The following is a 12065-nucleotide window of genomic DNA, read 5'->3' as shown; positions in this document are numbered from 1 at the left end:
TGCTGTCTTTTGGTCGTTGTAACAGTTTCTAGTCCAAACATCATCCCTGGTCTCACCACTGTCTTGTACACCTTTCCTTTTATTCTGGCCGATAGTCTTCTATCTCTTGGTACCCCTGACACTTTTCTCCACCCATTCCAACCTGCTTGGATCCATCTCTTCACCTCTTTTCCACACTCTCCGTTGCTCTGGACTGTTGACCCCAAGTACCTGAAAGCCTCCAGCTTCTTGATCTCCACTCCCTGTAGCCTCACCGCTCCACCCGAGTTCCTCTCATTCACACACATATATTCTGTCTTGCTGCGACTAACTTTCATTCCTCTCCTTTCCAGAGCATACCTCCACCTCTCTAGATTTTCCTCTACCTGTTGTCTGCTCTCACGACAGATCACAATGTCATCCGCAAACATCACGGTCCATGGAGATTCCTGTCTAACCTCATCTGTCAGCCTGTCCATCACCATTGCGAACAAGAAAGGGCTCAGAGCTGATCCCTGATGGAGTCCCACCTCCACCTTGAACCTCTCTGTTACCCCTACAGCACACCGTACCAGTGTCTCACAGCTAGCATACATGTCCTGCACCAGTCTAACATACTTCTCTGCCACTCCAGACTTCCTCGTACAATACCAGAGCTCCTCTCTTGGCACCCTGTCATATGCTTTTTCTAGGTCTACAAAAACACAATGCAGCTCCCTCTGGCCTTCTCTGTACTTTTCTATCAGCATTCTCAACGCAAATACTGCATCTGTAGTACTCTTCCTAGGCATGAAGCCATACTGCTGTTCACAAATGCTGACCCGAAGTACCTGAAATCATCCAGCTGATATCTTACTGGTATTACAGAAGCTACAGCGGGGAGGTGAGACCGGCCATGTTGAAGACACCGAGGAGGCGGAGATGAAGATGTGGAGGTTCTTCTCCGGGAGCGATGAGTCCATATGTAGGACGGCAGATGTTCTGTCTTTTCGCGTTTCGCACAAATTGCACTTTGCAAGGTGGAGAACTTTGTACGCAAAGCTCTGGACGGGAAGCCAATTCTCCACATTTTATTCCCTTGTTTCTCAGCAGAGCTTCCGAGCAGCAGCGAAGCCATGGAAGAAATCCAAGGAGCATCTTCTGCGCAGATGGACTATTCAAACACTATAGAATGTGTCAAAAAAAAAAAAAAAAAACCCAATCATTGCATCTTTAAATGTGAGAAAAGTCGCGTGCCCTCAAATTTACAAGGAAATTTTCACGCCTCGTTCCGCGATGGCGCTGACCTCGTCTTGTCGCGCGAAAAAATAAAAATCCTTTAAGCTCATAAAGCCCACTTGAGCTGTTTGGAAAAAGGCTCAAAGCTTGCAAGCTGAGGTTTAATTTTTTTATTTGGGGGGGGAAAAGGGGCGGGGGGGGGATATTTAGATCTTCATTCCTACAAAGTCCGGGGATGAATTTTAAACAAACCCGTGCGTGACAAAGTCATCGAGCTACAGCCGGATGAAGCCGGTTGGTCGGTCCGTTCGTCCTCATCGTCGGCCTGGAAAAACCGATCCCGCCTCCATATTTACAGCGGAATATTCGTTCCTTCACATTTTCTCTGTCAGGAAACTCCGACCCTTGCGGTTCAAGACGGTCAATCGGTGCAACGAAGGCCGGTGCAAAGCGACAGGATGTGAGCGGCGCTCGTGCACGCCGTCACTTTCACATCTCTTTATCTGAGCATCCGGAGAACAACGGAGCAGATAAACACATGCGAAAGTCGGCGGCGTCCGGTTTCGCATTTCACGGCTTCCCGACTGAACGGATTGATCGTTTTGAAATATTAGTAAAAACAGCTCAGCGGGGAAAAGCGTCCGCCTTTAAAACTTGGGCTCAACATGTCCCTCATAGCAATGTTCTGTGAGCAAAGAAAATAAGTGACGCAGTTCCCTCTTCGTGAGAGGGTATTTCTCCCCCAGGAATGAAAATGTCTCGAACACACAGATGCTCTTCGGGGTCAAGTTGTCGAACACATGTGCCATAGAGTCGTTGCAGGTACAAGCAGCTTCGCTCACGTCGCCGGCTGGAAGACAAAAGCGGTGTCGTCAGGCAAAATTAGTTGCAAAGTCCGGTCGGCAGGACGAAATTCGGGCGACTCACAGGTGAAGCGGAGGGAAATGTTGAGAGCGACTTGGAGGACGCAAAGCGCTGCCATAATGGCGATCCCGATCCGGAAGAGTCGCTCTGCCGGCACAAACTCGCGTCAGGCAAACGGAAGCGTTCCAAGACGATCTGTTCGCAGGTTTTGAGTTTTCTTACCCGGCTGTTCAGCGCTCCTCTTGGATTTCCCGAAGCGGTGGACGTTAGAATAGCAAGGGTTCTTCTCCATGGTGCTTCTTGGCTGGACTGGACGGAGAGCGACCAGGCGGGCTGCCTCGATCTGCCTCCGAGCCCCGTCAACGGGAGGAAGGAAGTTGCCAAAGGAGCGCGTTCCTTTTTTCTGCTTTGGAATAATTCTTAACTCAACAGCATCACTCTCCCTTCCCTAGTTCCTCTTTTGATTTGAACGCTTGATTTTTTTGGGTGACCCTGGCGAGTGTACGTTTCTAATCTATCCTCTTCTGTTGTTTTCACCGCCGCGATCAGTGTTTGGCCCGAGGCGAGGGGCCTTTACGGGAAAGTAAACCTACAGCGGTTATTTTCTGCTCAGTTCTCACAAAAAGTTACTATCGGCATAGTTTTACCCTCACGTTGCGTACAGATTATTTTAAAATGTCATATTTTACTCATGATATTCTATTTGAGAAGCGCGAGAAGGCAAGAGGGATCTGGAATCTTTCAAGGCAGGGTCTTTGAACGTTTCGTTTTTTTGCGCTCCCCTTCCATCGCCAAAGATATGAGTTCATGCAGAGCTGAAGGTGTTCAGTGCCAGAGTTTAAATGTACCTTAAGATTTTTAGACACGTCAAGCCTTTTTATTTACTGGAAATGTATATTTAATATAAAAGCCTGGTCGGGATAGAAAGGTACTAAGACCCATCCAGCCCCTTTTAGGACCACGGAAGGAACCGGTGTGACATGTATGCTTCGGCTCGACACTCAACAACAAACCACCAAAGAAGAAGAGGAATACGAAACAGACAACACGGAGGTTGAAGCTGCCACAGCATTCATGGAACATCAGCCATCAGATAGGTTGAAGTGTTTTTATCTCCTCTCGGCCATTAGCCACAAGCTAACTCCAGCTTTTTGGGGGGGAAACGCCTTTGGCATCCCCTCAGTGGCATAGCAGGTCAGAAGAGCTTGGTTTTAGGAGGCGTAAAAGTTCCTGCAGTGTGAAATCGACTAAAGTGGAAGCACTTCAAGATGTTTCTGTATGATGCAATACTTTGGCTGTTAGCGTTTGCTAACCAGCGCTAAGTGACCTGAGGTCCCTGGTTCCTATGTTGCCTGAAAGTATGAAAGAAGGTCATGGAATTACAAAAAGTCCACAGAGCTACAAAGCTAAACACTTGGCTAGAGCTGGACATCTCGTGCAATTTGAGTTTTCCCAATCGCTGACGTCCGGTTTCGCATTTCACGGCTTCCCGACTGAACGGATTGATCGTTTTGAAATATTAGTAAAACAGCTCAGCGGGGAAAAGCGTCCGCCTTCAAAACTTGGGCTCAACATTTCCCTCATAGCAATGTTCTGTGAGCAAAGAAAATAAGTCACGTAGTTCCGTCTTCGTGAGAGGGTATTTCTCCCCCAGGAATAAAAATGTCTCGAACAAACAGGTGCTCTCCAGGGTCAAGTTGTCGAACAGCTGTGCCATAGAGTCGTTGCAGGGACACGCAGCTTCGCTCACGTCGCCGGCTGGAAGACAAAAGCGGGTTCGTGTCGTCAGGGAAAATTAGTTGCAAAGTCCGGTTGGCGAGATGAAATTCGGGCGACTCACAGGTGAAGCGGAGGGAAATGTTGAGAGCGACTTGGAGGACGCAAAGTGCCGTGAAAATGGTGATTCCGATCCGGAGGAGTCGCTCTGCCGGCACAAACTCGCGTCAGGCAAACGGAAGCGTTCCAAGACGATCTGTTCGCAGGTTTTGAGTTTTCTTACCCGGCTGTTCAGCGCTCCTCTTGGATTTCCCGAAGCGGTGGACGTTAGAATAGCAAGGGTCCTTCTCCATGGTGCTTCTTGGCTGGACTGGACGGGGAGCGACCAGGCGGGCTGCCTCGATCTGCCTCCGAGCCCCGTCAAGGGGAGGAAGGAAGTTGCCAAAGGAGAGAGTTCCTTTTTTCTGCTTTGGAATAATTCTTAACTCAACAGCATCACTCTCCCTTCCCTAGTTCCTCTTTTGATTTGAACGCTTGATTTTTTTGGGTGACCCTGGCGAGTGTACGTTTCTAATCTATCCTCTTCTGTTGTTTTCACCGCCGCGATCAGTGTTTGGCCCGAGGCGAGGGGCCTTTACGGGAAAGTAAACCTACAGCGGTTATTTTCAGCTCAGTTCTGACAAAAAGTTACTATCGGCATAGTTTTACCCTCACGTTGCGTACAGATTATTTTAAAATGTCATATTTTACTCATGATATTCTATTTGAGAAGCGCGAGAAGGCAAGAGGGATCTGGAATCTTTCAAGGCAGGGTCTTTGAACGTTTCGGTTTTTAAGTGCTGAAAGCGTCTCGGTGAATTCAAAAAGGAGCGGCAACAGCAGGAAGCTTAAAGTACCCGAGAGCAGGACGACATCTGGATAATATGCGCTCCCCTTCCATCGCCAAAGATATGAGTTCATGCAGAGCTGAAGGTGTTCAGTGCCAGAGTTTAAATGTAGCTTAAGATTTGTAGACACATCAAGCCTTTTTATTTACTGGAAATGTATATTTAATATAAAAGCCTGGTCGGGATAGAAAGGTACTAAGACCCATCCAGCCCCTTTTAGGACCACGGAAGGAACCGGTGTGACATGTATGCTTCAGCTCAACACTCAACAACAAACCACCAAAGAAGAAGAGGAATACGAAACAGACAACACGGAGGTTGAAGCTGCCACAGCGTTCATGAAACATCAGCCATCAGATAGGTTGAAGTGTTTTTATCTCCTCTCGGCCATTAGCCACAAGCTAACTCCAGATTTTTGGGGGGAAACGCCTCTGGGATCCCCTCAGTGGCATAGCAGGTCAGAAGAGCTTGGTTTTAGGAGACGTAAAAGTTCCTGCAGTGTGAAATCGACTAAAGTGGAAGCGCTTCAAGATGTTTCTGGACCCCGGTACGATGCAATACTTTGGCTGTTAGCGTATGCTAACCAGGTCCCTGGTTCCTATGTTGCCTGAAAGTATGAAAGAAGGTCCTGGAACTACAAAAAGTCAACAGAGCTACAAAGCTAAACACTTGGCTACAGCTGGACATCTCGTGGAATTTGAGTTTTCCCAATCGCTGACGTTGTATCGGCCCTGGCAAATAATCAGAGATACTGATCGGGATTTCTGCGTTATCAACCCGATTGTTGTGTTTTCGCGGCCGGGCACCGATGCTAGCACCGATGCTAGCATCACTCTTCTCACACACAGAAATGGCAGGATGAGCCGTAGAGATAACCTAACTTCTAAAGGCCGTTGCACTGGCTAGCATTCATCCGTTCACACACGCTAACCAAGATGCTAACCAAAACGTCAACAGTACAGTGTGTTTGCTATAAGATGGAATTAGCATTCCGCAGCAGCATGTTCTCCATGCTGCAACACCTCAACGGGAACATCTGCAAACCGCAGGATGTCCCAGTTTGTTGATCCGACTATTCGATTAATCGTCAAAATAACCGACGGATTACTCGATTACTAGAATGATCAATAGCTACAGCCTCACGGCGAATGCCAGATGTTGGACTAATACCCAATAATCCAGCTCTGACACGTTTCCAAATGCACTCGGCGGACAGCGCAGGAAACGAAGAGTCCTCATTGAGCTATTTGACTCTTTAGTATTGATTGCTTTTAGGAATAAAAGTGCCGCTGGTGTAATTGTTAGAATTGTGGCCATTGATTGAAATCAGCGCCATTTCAATCAATAACTTTTTTTTTCCTCTCCGGTTTGGACCTGACGTCCTTTCCAAACAGGGACGCCTCCAAACGGCACGAACGCTAGGATGACGTCGTGGAAAATCACAAAAAAAAAACAAAAAAACAAACAAGCAGGAGATTCATTGAAGCCCCTGAATTGTCCGTACGTGTGAATGAATTCACACACTCAAGATGCTAACCAGACCGCCGGGTGCTACATGGGCTTCAGAGTCTTGCCCATGGTCACGTCCACAGACGGCGAGGAGGAACTAGGAATCGAACCGGTGACCTGATTGGAAGGACGTCCGCCCAACCAACCCATAAAAGGAAATTTTACATGCAAAATGCACTTTGCAGCAGTGGAACAAGAGAAGGGTCGTCGGTCTCAGAGCTTCAGCGAACCAACATATTCTGAATTATCATTACAAATCATCATTATTATTATTATTATTATTGACTAACGCTGAAGCTCAGACGCTCGATGTTGCTCACATGATAAAAAGATAAAGCACAGTCCGTTTCAACGATATCCCCGCAAGGAAACGCCGGCGTCGGTCACGCGCGCGGAGCCGTCAAAAACCCCAAATTAAACCTTCAATTGGGCGCATGATAGAAAACGCTGACGATACCGCTCCCGTACTCCCAACCACCACCGGGGGAGAAAACCGCACGTGATAGAGTTGTGGAAATGGGTGGAATAAATGGCGAGCAGCCTTCGGAGGGCGGGGGCGGATCCAGGGTGCAACAGTGCCTCCTAGTGGCAGAAGGGTGTATGCATGGATGTCTATGTGTGTGTGTGTGTGTGGAGGGGGGGTTAACATTCAGATACACCTTCTCCACACATGCACACACATTATCAACCAAATCAAAACCACTGAAAGTGCACGAAATGAGATCTGAGAGGACGTAAATGCAGCATATATACACACACATATACATGTATGTACAGTTGTATGTGCATGTACAGTTAACAGTTAAGACAGTTTACATTTCATTGTATTTCTTATTCTTCCCCCTTCCTACTATTATCTATTATCTATTACTGTTATGTTTTCACTTGAAACTCTGGCACAACAATTTCCTTCGGGATAAATAAAGTTGTTCTCATCTCATCTCATGTATATATACATATATACACATAGAAATAGATATACACTGTTCAAAAAAAATAAAGGGAAAACTTAAAAAACACATCCTAGATCTAAATGAATGAAATATTCTTATGAAATACTTTGCTCTTTACACAGTTGAATGTGCTGACAACAAAATCACACAAAAATGATCAATGGAAATCAATTGCATCAACCCATGGAGGTCTGGATTAGGAATCACACTCAAAATTAAAGTGTAAAAACAAACTCCAGGCTGATCCAACTTTGATGTAATGTCCTTAAAACAAGTCAAAATGAATCTGTGTTGCTTCCTGAGTGGACACTATGATTTCACACAAGTGTGATTGACTTGGAGTTACATTGTGTTGTTCAAGTGTTCCCTTTATTTTTTGGAGCAGTATAATATAGGGGTGGCACAACCTCACGGCATGAAGGACGCTGGTTCGATTCCGACAAAAGCACCTCTGTGTTGAGTTTGCATGTTTTCCCCGTGTCTGGGTGGGTTTCTCTGGTTTCCTCCCACAGTGCAAAAACATTAATTGGAAAAAATAAAAAATGGGAAAATGGTCCCGAATGAGTGAGTGAGTGCGTGAATGGTTGTTTGTCTGTAAACGTGGCCCTGCGATTGACTGGCGACCGGTCCGAGGTAAACCCGGCCTCTCGCCCGCTGACAGTCGGGATGGACTCCAGCATCCCCTGAGTGGAGGATGAGCTGCAGAAGATGGATGGATTATATAAAATGCACAGATAATTACATCCAGTTACATGAATTCAGACACGGGAGATAACACACATCTCACCTGAGATGGGAAAAATCATATAAAAATCACGGGGGAACTTAAGACGGATGCATATTTGTTCTTTAAATGGGTAAATCTTGATATCTGACGCCGCCAGACATCCCCGTCTGGTACGTCCCGGGACCCAAGGGGGAACCGGGGAGGGTTTGCAGGGCGACGAAAACGAGGTGGAAAGAGAGAAAGGGTGTGTGTGTGTGGGGGGGGGGGGTCGTGTTTGGACCAGCTGCACGGCAAATCTGTTTATTCTGCACAATTTGGCATCACAGCAGACTGCTGAGTGCCTGCTCCTGCTCGCGGTGCCCCATTAAAATGGAATTTATTGCCGCCTTAAGAGCGAGCTGGAGTCAGTCACACATATCCCCTCCTCCCCCACCTATTCTTTGCTCTCAGTCACACTTCTTCTTCCTCAGCTACAGCGCTGGGAGGTTTTTTTTTTTTTTTTTTCGCTCTTTAGCCGCGGCCGGCAGCCGAACCGTCACCACGGCTCATTACAAAGCCAAATGATGGCCAGAGAGGGCCGGCTTGCCCACCTCCTCGTTTGCCGGCCATGGCGTGGAAGAGAGTTTGAGGGAGGGTGCGTGCCGGCGACCAACGGACGAGGCCGGGGAATGCGCTGGCGTTTCACCGAACAGGCGATTTTATTTTGGTTTCATTGTCCGCTGCCTGTTGCGACGCCCTCCTCTTGTGAAAAGATGGACAAAATTTAAATGAAAAAAATCTAAGAGATGTCCTGAGAAAGCATTGAAGCCCTGCGGCCGCAGAAGAGGATGTGACATCACGACATCTACGAGCGCAAAGCGCTATCTCTAAGCACCAATTCTGCACTTCACAGAATCAGATATCTAGAGGAGGTGCAGCCTTCTTGCCGGGAAAATGTTAAAAGGTCAAATGCTATAATGGTAAATTCATGTTTGTCATGAAATCCTCGTAATTTTGGATGCAAATTATCAGGAGAGGCAACTTTTTCAATAAAATGGCGACAATTGTGGCAATATATGCTTGTCGTTTCAAAATGACATAGCGATGCAGCTGGTAACCGATGTTCACGGGTGAGAAGTTTGGCGGTTTACCTTCAGATATCTCTGTCTGCTTTTGCATTGTAAGACAAAAGCGTGTTTAAAGTGCCTGTTTTTTGAAAAGAAAAAGAAGGATTTCACATGAGAGTCTATGAGAGGACGATTTTGCGAATCACCCAAAAAGGGGCGGTTCCCCACGGAGCCGCACTGCACTGATTGGTCGTTCCACTGTAGCGGCAGCTGCGATGGTCAGACTTGCTGGAACGGCAACAACTTCTCTGTTTTGGTGTTGCGTCGCCCAAATCGAATAAACTTTCCCCGTTTCCATAAATGTCTTCTTTCCGTCCGACCCTCTCTGGTCTTCCTCTGGACCTCCTGCCTGGCAGCTTCAACCTCCATCCCACCTGGATCCTCACCGTCCCTCCAAACCATCTCTGACATTAACCTCCAGAAACATCATTCCTGATCTCATCCTATCTTCTAAATTTACCTTCAATGTTTATTTTCAATGCTTCAGAAGACTTTTAAGTCTTCTGTTTCGGATGTAGAACCTCAAAACTGACAAACTGACTCGAGTTTGTGGGCGTAGACCGCCGGCGTCGGAGCCTCCTTCCACACCTGGTCCGCACTTGTTAAGAGATTTCGCGCTTCTGTCGAAAAGAGGACACGAACTCCCACCATAAATCTCATCAACCAATGAAAATTGGCTGATAAATTCATATTTAATGGCGGCGGCCATCGTCTGGGGAAGGAGGAGCGTCCTTTCATTATCGCGCATCGCCCCGCTGTTCAGTCGAGATAATTGATTTCTCCGAGGTAACAAGGTATCGACCACGGCACGGCGGCCGGCGAAGACAGCGGCTTGATTCAAAGGAAGGATGGAGGGAAGGTGGAGCGATAACGGGCCTTACGATTATTCGCAGTTTTAAGAGGATTTAAAAAAAAAAAAAAAAAAAAACAAGGCTGAACTGCAAAACGACTCGTGCTTTTTCTTTCCAAAACACTTTGCGGGGACGCTGAAGAACACTATTTTTGTGTTTCGCCGATACCATTTGTAAAAGTCGTCAAATTGAAAGCTAATTGATCACGCAATCTGGCACTGGAAACAGAGAAATCTGGAGAAGCACTTTGCAAACTCGAACCGCCGCGTCTCATCGAGCGCCTCGCGCCAGACACACCAGAACCTCAACACCCTCAAGAAAACGTCAAAAATCTTGGATCGAGCCGAACGAATCGCGTTCTTCCACTCGTCAACTCCGCCGTTTACCATAACAAACACATCGATCCAATAAACGGCTCGGCTATCGGGTCGTGTTATCGTCGCTAACCTTAGCGGCGACACTCCCACCGTGAACCCGCTCGATAGGCGCGATAACTCATCTTTTTAAATACAAAAGTGTATTGATTTCTTCGGGGGGAGGGGGCTGTGACAGAATCACTGCTTCCCCTGCGCGTCACCGGCTCACTGTATAAATAGAGGAATTAAATATTACCGCTGTTATCGCGTGTTTACTAGTTTAGATTGTAATTTGTTTAAGAGCTGCTAATTGGGCTAGTTATTCATTTGGCCCTGGCGGTCCCACAGCAGAGCGGCGCTCCATCACAGCACGCCGGGGCGGCGGCGGAGCGCGGAGCTGGAGACGCGCCGCACAAAGCCCAGCTGTTTGATGTCTGCAGCCGCCGAGCGTACGGCGCAAACAAACACACATTCCCCAGATGAGGGGGGGAGGGGACGGATCGACACACGGGAGACCTTATTTCTGGCTAATGAACTATTAATGTTGATTTGAAATTCAAACGATTTTTTTTTTTTTTTTTTGTTTCGGGACAGGCTGTTTGTGTGACAGGAGGCAGTAGTTTTAAAACAACTCCGCAAGTCGTGTTTATTTCTAAGAAGCTGCCATTTTTGTTAATGTCGCAACGCTATCTGGATGATGGTTAGCCTTCGGTTTGGTCCCGTTCATTCAGAAATATGTTTTCTGCGAAACCCTTCACGTTTGAACCCCAGATGTGAGCGAATGCGCTTTGAAACGAAGACCAACAAAGAAACCGGGAGGCAAGAGTCGGTGGTGTGCGTTCAGCAACTAAAGGAGAGGAGCCCCACTTTTCGGCATCGGCCCGGTTTTTCGCCATCAGATGCTACTTCTGCAGTAGCGGATTGTTGACGTCCTCGCAGCCGAACATCGGACGGCTCCTGCTTGTGGCGTTCCTTCCAGAGGGCTTCACTAATTTCACTGAAGGCACAGCCTCCGGCTTTAGCATCGGTTTGGCACCTGTGCTCTTTTAGCAGCTTAGCTCGGCTAAATGCGTCAAATGTATCCGGAGAAGCTGCGAGAACATGGCCGCCGATCCTTAGGAAGTTGTGTGCGTCCACAAGTAATTTCCACTCCTGTCTTCTCTTGTTGTCCCGTTGGAAAGCTGTGTAGCCTAGCATCAGTCCCTTTGTTTCCCTTGGTCTGAAAATTGCACCCAAAAGCAGCACCAATGTGGCATTATTGCAGAAAATACCGCAGCGAGCTAAAGGTAATGCTAGCAGAAAGTTAACACAAGCAACCTATATACATCGTCAACCTAGCATGCATTGCGCTAGCAAAACTACGCAGCAGCCCTGGGTTAAAATGTGTTATAAATTGCGATTTTTTTTTAAAGAAATAATGATTCAGTCTTTTTTTTTTTTTAAACAACATATTCTAGTATGAGAAACAGTAAAGCATATTTCAGCCAATTAGTCTTCCCAGGCGGGGTTCCCTTTAATTTGTGAACTCCGCTGCTTCGCCCGCTCAACTGTTGGGATAATGAGCCGAAATCGTTGGCGGGCCACGTCGGCCTCGCGGTGACCGACGCCGCGCCTTCTCGGTTTCACTTTTCTATTTTTTTTTAAATAACGGCGAACGCTGTTTCCACCGGGAGGAAGAAAATGAAGACCGACACGCTCATTACGTCAAGGTGAGAAAAGTTACTCGCCGTGTTTCGCAGAGCGGCGCGATGGGGGTGTAATTGCTCGGAACAAAAGCCAAAATCGGGATTCCCATTCTTCTCCGGGCCGTTATCAATTTCTAACAGCTTGGACTGATACAAATATGATCCTCTCCCCCCTCCGTTCTCTCCAGTTGTTAGCCAATTTCTTGCTAAATTT

At 47.3% G+C, this 12065-nt stretch overlaps 1 long non-coding RNA gene across 1 annotated transcript; it reads right to left on the bottom strand.

Moving 5' to 3' along the window:
* Nucleotides 1-1359: 1359 nt before the first annotated feature.
* On the bottom strand, nt 1360-4449 carry LOC147222426 (uncharacterized). The gene is made up of 5 exons (XR_015107770.1): nt 4061-4449; nt 3902-3985; nt 2284-3819; nt 2125-2208; nt 1360-2047 (listed from the first exon to the last, which is right to left on the bottom strand). It is a non-coding gene; the product is annotated as an uncharacterized LOC147222426 (long non-coding RNA).
* Between the last annotated feature and the right edge of the window lie 7616 nt (nt 4450-12065).

This window comes from Fistularia commersonii, chromosome 21, assembly GCF_037954325.1.
Source record: "Fistularia commersonii isolate RoL2024-O1a breed Wild chromosome 21, RoL_Fcom_v1.0, whole genome shotgun sequence".
Taxonomy (NCBI): Eukaryota; Metazoa; Chordata; class Actinopteri; order Syngnathiformes; family Fistulariidae; genus Fistularia; species Fistularia commersonii.
The sequence above is the reverse complement of the archived record's forward strand: the minus strand, read 5'-3'. Positions and strand labels throughout refer to the sequence as shown.